At 40.8% G+C, this 7,044-nt stretch overlaps 1 pseudogene; it reads right to left on the bottom strand.

Moving 5' to 3' along the window:
• Positions 1-1,745: 1,745 nt before the first annotated feature.
• On the bottom strand, positions 1,746-6,004 carry LOC128508486 (butyrophilin subfamily 2 member A2-like; annotated as a pseudogene).
• Positions 6,005-7,044: the final 1,040 nt, after the last annotated feature.

The raw sequence follows: 7,044 nt of genomic DNA, 5'->3' as shown, positions 1-7,044 counted from the left end.
AATTAAAGCTTATAATAAGTAATAAATATGAATAAAAGAAATACGATAAAAAATTTAATAAAAAATAAAAATTTAAACTATGGAAAAAATTTAACTAGGAAAAATAGAACTAAAAATAGAAACTAAAAATAGAAATATGCTGTACAAAAATAGAAATATAATGGTGTGCAAATATTCATAGAAAAGAAGTAGACTTGTGCAATGGTTATTAAAGTGTCTTTGTGCAATGGTCCATAATGTAAACGTGAACATGTAGTGTAGATGTGATGTGCGTGGAGTTGTCCATAGTGTCCATGGATGTATAAAGATTGATTGATTGATTGTGAAAAGATTGTGTTAGTTCTGCATAGTGGTTGTGGTTGAGAGACCTTATCGCCTGCGGGAAGAAGCTTCTCCTCAGTCTCTCTGTATTGGCCTTCAGGGAGCGGAATCGCTTTCCAGACCGCAACAGAGAGAACAGTCCATTGTTGGGATGGCTGAGGTCCTTCACTATCTTCCTGGCCTTGGTCCAGCACCGCTTGGTAAAGATTGAGTGCAGGTCAGGGAGCTCGGTGCGGATGATGCGCTCAGCTGATCGCACCACCCTCTGTAGAGCTCGTCTGTCCTGCATGGTGCTGTTCCCGAACCAGGTGGTGTTTTTTCCCGTCAGGATGCTCTCTATGGTGCAGGAGTAGAAATTCCTGAGCACCTTGGCGGGCAGTCTAAAGTCTCTCAAGCGTCTGAGGTGGTGGAGTCGCTGCCGGGCCTTTCTCACCACGGTGTTGAAGTGACAGCACCATGACAGGTCCTGCGTGATGTGAACACCGAGGTATCTGAAGCTGTCCACTCTCTCCACTGGGCTCCTGTTGATGATGGGGGTCTGGTAGTTCCTCACCTACTTTGTACTGAAGTCCACTATCAGCTCCTTTGTCTTGCTTTACAGCAGCAATTCCATTAGTATGCGCTCACGCAAGTGTCATTAGCGATGTTCCTTGCTAATTTTTCTGATAAAACAGTCTTTTTGTTAATGTGTGTGTGTTTGCATGCACATTACACACACACACACACACACACAGTACACAAGTTCCAGAGGCGGTGGAGTAGTGCACTCTTCAGGCTTGCTGCTACCAGGAGAAGAGGGTGCTGCAGGTTTCTGTGTAACCAGGGAGGTGGCGAGGGTCTGGCCTGTAAGGCATGGTCAGCATTACTGCTTCTTACATCAATTCCCCCAGGGATTCCATGAGAGGCTGATTCTCCCATTACTGCCAGTGCCTTCTTTTCCAGTGGTGTTAGTGGTGACACTGGACTGGACCCAGCACCTGTCATTGCCCAGTGTCTTCGTACTGCTGCAGCTCTGACCTTTGCATGGCTCGCGAAATCATGCCATTTTTTCCGCACATCCTGCCAGTCTCTGGGTGCACCTGAACCGGAGGATCTTCCTCGCAATGTCACTCCAGATTTCTTTTTTAGTGCTGTTACACACATTGTTTCTGAAGCTGGCGAAAAGTGTTGTCTTGTGGATGTACACCTCGTCCAGCTAAATTCCTACTTCTTCTGATGAGAAGCTTGGAGCCCTTTTTTTTCGTTGCCTCTTCTCTGCCATCTTCTCCATACAGCAGCAATTCCGTTAGTATGCGCTCATGCGAGTGTCATTAGCGATGTTCCTTACTAATTTTTCTGATTAAACAGTCTTTTTGTTAATGTGTGTGTTTGCACGCACATCACACAGACACACACACAGCGCCTGCGCGCATAAACAGAAACACTTATCTGTCGGGACTTATTTTTCCCACATTAGTGAAAGTGTAGATGTGTGAGTGTGTATTAATATTATAAAATGACAGTGTGTGTGTATCACAGTCTAAAAACACTTCCACTGCTGTCAGCTCTTTATTAATGTCTGGGAGTGAAAACACTTCTGTTTGATCTCTGATATAAACTCCTTTATCTCCTTCATAACAGAGAACCCAGAACCCATCCTGTGGTGTAAACTCGACGCTGTACTCTTTCTCAGCTTCATCACTCGCTACACCAACAAACCAGGAGAGTTTTACTGTTTTCTGTGACCAGCCTGAAACCTCTCTTTACACAGAGTGAAGATTTTATAATCAGGATTGTTAATGTCCCAGTGAGGGTTTGATGTAGAGCTCCTTACTTCATTTTCTTTGTGTCTTAGAAACGCTGGAGTTTCATTTGGGTCGATGCTGATGTTCACTGCAGAAATAAATTAATTTATTATTGTCACAATCGGGCCAGGCTCCGAAGCAAGTCAAACACCACGCCCCCCATCTCCAGAGTACTAATCACCGCCACCTGATCACAATAAGGGCGAACCCTCAAAAGCGCACGCCACACAACATTCAACGTCCGGGCTCGTAAGACGAAAGTGGACCGAATCTCCAGAAGAGTAAGACTCGAATAAGTGTCTTAAAATTACTTACCTGTTCTCCTTGTTTCTCCTCAGAAGTGTGTTCTCCTGTTTGTTTTCCCGTCTCCGTGGCTCCGTGTGTGTGGCGTGCGCACATCTCCCGCGCCGTTGTCTCAGTGTGCCCTCCGCTCCGACCGTGCCATCCCCGAATCTGCCATCCCCGAATCTCCACGTCGACCAGCTTCCCCCCATGTAAAGTGACTGCCGATAATTTCCAGTAATTATCCTCTCAACCTCTATTCCGCTCAACCTTGACCCAACCGTATTTGCTAAATTAATAAACATATCTTTCTTGAAAGACTTACCCTCCTGTGTCAGTCCGATTCTGTTACAATTATTTACTCCTCAAACTTACAGTAATACAGTAATGTTTAACATAATTTATTTCTTACCTTTGTATTTCTTTACATGGTGCAAATCTGTGATATAATAATAAAAAGTAACATTAAAGCACAGGGAGATTTTTTAATTACAAAAGCCTTATAAATACAGATCTATATTATCTTTAGAGATGACCATGGTCTGGTTAAAATTTTAACATTTCAAATGTTTAAACAAAAATGCACACACACTTCCGTTGTTTTAGATTCTGAGCACACGATTAACATTACATCATCATTAAAAGGGATTAGTTTTTTCTCAGTACTTCTTTTTATATATGTGTATATTATTTTGCTTGAATACTTACAATAATATGTAACTTACTGTAACTGTTCTCTGACATGGTGGTAGTGGGTCTGGGATCTGAGGTGAGGGCAGCAGGACCAGCCTCTGAAGTGGATGCAGTAAGTGTAGGATTAGAACTGGTGATTTTAAGCATGAAATGTGTGGTGGAGACAACAGGTGTTGTGCTGTAACTCCATTAACCTTATACATAAGGTATATGTACTGTACCTGCAAAGTGTTTTGTCTTTCACTGCTTCGGAATGCCTCTGTTCAGATGATTCCTGATGAATGAGATCTGCTCTCACACACACAATAGATAAATTAATAGAAACAAATTGAGAGTTATACATTTTGTAAGTGTTAAGTTGCTGTAAGACTCATTTACCTGGTGGTGGCATTGGTTGTGATTTTTTACTTTGCCCAGAATTTTGGTCCATATCTTTTTCCAGAAAGAAAGAACAAACAGAATATTTTAAGAAGACACACTTTAGATATTTTCTGAGATAAAAAAGATGATTAGATGATAAAGTGTTGATCAGGTGTGTGTATGAAGTGTATAGATGAGGAGATGTGACCAACCTACAACCACAGCGTGAGGAACTGTACCTGTAGATGGAGCGTCAGTCTGATCCTGATTCTCCACACGGATTTTATTCAGAGGTTCAGTTTCTGACTGAGTTCCTGCTGTTTTATATGTAAATAAATCTTCTGTTATTATCACTCATTTAGCTGGATTTTATTAATTCAGTGAATTTTACCCCAGCACCTACCTCCTGTACTTTCTGTCCCTTTTCTCCTGGAGAGAATCAGACCTACAGCAGAGAGAAAACTCTCCTGTATTAGACAGCACAAAGACCTGATAAAGACCTGATAAAGACCTGCTCCAGCACTCATTTTCCAGCTCTTCTCTCTTTTACTATCTACAGAGACTGTATAGTTACAGTGTGACAAGACTTCCTGTATAGTCTATTGGACTCCATCAGGGGCTCAGTGATGCTCCATCAGGACGGCGTACTGTTACACTTAATACTGTTCTCATCTACATACATGTGTCTGTCTTAAAGAGCAACTTCTAGTTATCATCTGTTTTGTTTCCTGACTCATATATTATTAAGTCAACTTTTGTATCACACCTTTTTTACGTAGCACACAATACACTGCAATTCCGACGACACACAGCACCAGAAGAACGGGAATGATGATGATGATGTATCCAGTCAACGACTCTGCACACAGAATAATCATCAGTCTTTTCTTCAGTTCCACCATGTACACATATCCTTACATATGGAAATGGTTTATTTCAGTAATAATTACCTGTGTCACGTGCAGGGACGTGTAACATTATTCTGTCTTCTTTTCTCTCCTGATCAGACAAACCCACAGAGCAGGAGATCCACTCAGACTCAGAGGGAGACACAATCAGCCACGAGCTCACATCTACAGTCCCTACAGAGTCTGAGGATAATAAAAAGTGCTTTGTTATTTCTGTTTTTAGGATCTTTAATGTAAGTGTAGATGAGTAGATCTTACTGTTGGTGAACTTGTCATTACTGAGATGTTTCAGATCTCTCCCATCTTTATCTGTCCAGATGATTAACGGGTCAGGAACCCAACCATGTGACTGACAGCTAACATTCACCTTCCCTTCTCCTGCTTCACGTATGGAGAGAACAGGAGTGGATCCCACCACTGAGAGAGAGAGAGAGAGAGAGAGAATTAAACAGACAGATCCACCATGAACATTTCATTTTTAAAAAAAATTAATGCACTAAGTGTTACCTCTCAGTTTGAGTCACTGTTTACTTGTCATACCAGGTATCAGTGCTCAGGTGACACACATATTCTCCTCTATCTGTTAGCGTCAGGTTCTTCAGGTTCACAGAGACGTCTCCTCTCTCCAGGTCTCCTAACAGGAACACTCTGCCCTGGTACTGAACATCTACACGACTCTTCTGGATCTGTTTAGTTTTATAGAGGAGTATTGGGGTGTCAGACATTTTGGGACGGTACCAGCGCACTTTTAGAGGTCGAACATCCATGTTGTTGGTGACAGCACAGTGCAGAGACACAGAGGAACCAAGGAGCCCTGAGACTGGAGACTCAACCTTCAGTGAAAATATTTTTAGAGGAGAGATTAGATCGCACATAATCAGCATTATGGAACTCAATAATTATGATTTATCAATTAACAGAGTGAAGGGTGGTAATATGAAAGTAATAATGGAAAAAAAAATTAGAATAATTAGTTGAGAATAATCCGACTGACCAGAAGAAGCCTGGTGGCTGAGAGATGGATACAGAAACAGTAAAACCCATCTCAGTGGTAGAGCTTTAAAGAGAAGAATAAGACAAAAAAAAACATCATTTAAGTCAATTCACTTGCTTGTTTTTCATGAGCTCATGTTCATGATTGTATCTCTAAATTTAATACCATTCCATTAGTAGTTACTGGCATTTACACTTGTAATGCTCAGATCTTATTTTAGAGCTAATTACACTATTACAGGGTCCAGAATCTAAATATGGGCTAATAATACTTACTTCCGGTGTTGCGCAATCTTCGCGGAGCAAGTAAAGCCACGTGACAACAACAATTACCAAACAAAACTAAAGTGTATTAAATGAAAAAGACAAACAAACAAATAAGGTGCATTAACAAAACAATATATACAAAATATATACAACTGTGAACAAAATCTGAAATGTATGCGTGTGTGTGTCGTATGTTTGAATGTCCAAGTCCGTGTTATTGTGAATGTATGTAATGGTGAACAGGAGAGATGGCTCGGTCTCACCGGTAATGGATGTTAAGTCCGGGAGCACGAGAAATGGAATGAGATGGGTACTGAATGGGTCCAATAAACAGGAATCCATGGGTAAAACAATCAGTCGCTCACTCTCTATTCCACACAGCGCTGCAATCTTCATCTCCACCCCGAGTCCTTTGCCGGTTCAGGCTTTATACCGACACATGTGACCCGATAGGTCATCGGGGTTCCCTCGCACCCTAGCCTGAGCTTAACCTTGGACCCTAAACACTTTCAGGAGACAAAATAAACCAAAGTGGGTTGCTAATAAAGCCCTGTGGTTTTATTTGGAATATTTTAGCAAATGATTCACTCTCCCCAAGTGTGAACAGTGTCAGCTGTTCTCACCTACAGTATACATTCAGAGAAACTTTAATGCGCCTCTCCACACTTGAATCTGAGGCTCTTCTGAAGACTTTCAGTGATTAAGGCCTCTTTTTAAATTTGTGTAAATTTAATCTTTTTTTGATTCTAGATTCCAAAGTTGACATTGTTAACGTTTTTAATCCTTGGAATGGAAGACATTAAGATTTTCCTTATGATAGCATAAATTGCATTGTTTTTAACCACTCTATACACAATAATATTCTTTGGTATTTTTATAAAAAAAAAAAACAAGTATGGTGCTTGTTATCTTGGTATATTAATCCTCGTGCCTGGTTTAGGTTTAGTATTCAGTGCGCACTGTACATCTGTTATTTTACAACTATATCATAGCACTCAGAAAGACCTTTTATTTGGGATTAAGTGACTGATGTGCCTAACATTTTCCTGTAAATAATATATTTTAGCAGTATTGTCTTGCATCTGTTAAAATAAAAAAATCACAATCACAATACTGCGAAAATGTCTCATTTTGCTGTCAAACTGTTTATAAGCCTCCTGGGTCTCTGTGAGACTGGTGCTACTGGACACTGAAAATATTGTCTTTATACGTAGTTTTATATGTTGTTTGTCTTATTGTTCTTTCCTTTGTTTCTTTGTTTTACAAATATGACCCAATATATGTTCAGTGCGCACTTGCGCATCCATATGCGTAAAAAAAGAGATGCAATATTATGGAGAGTAGCATGTGAGTGGGGCGATGTGACGCGCCCCAGAGACTTTAAACAAGGACACTGGAATTCCACCCTTCGATCCCCGCGCTGAGGAAAGCGCGAG

This window comes from Clarias gariepinus, chromosome 20 (genome assembly GCF_024256425.1).
Source record: "Clarias gariepinus isolate MV-2021 ecotype Netherlands chromosome 20, CGAR_prim_01v2, whole genome shotgun sequence".
Classification (NCBI taxonomy): Eukaryota; Metazoa; Chordata; class Actinopteri; order Siluriformes; family Clariidae; genus Clarias; species Clarias gariepinus.
The sequence above is the reverse complement of the archived record's forward strand: the minus strand, read 5'-3'. Positions and strand labels throughout refer to the sequence as shown.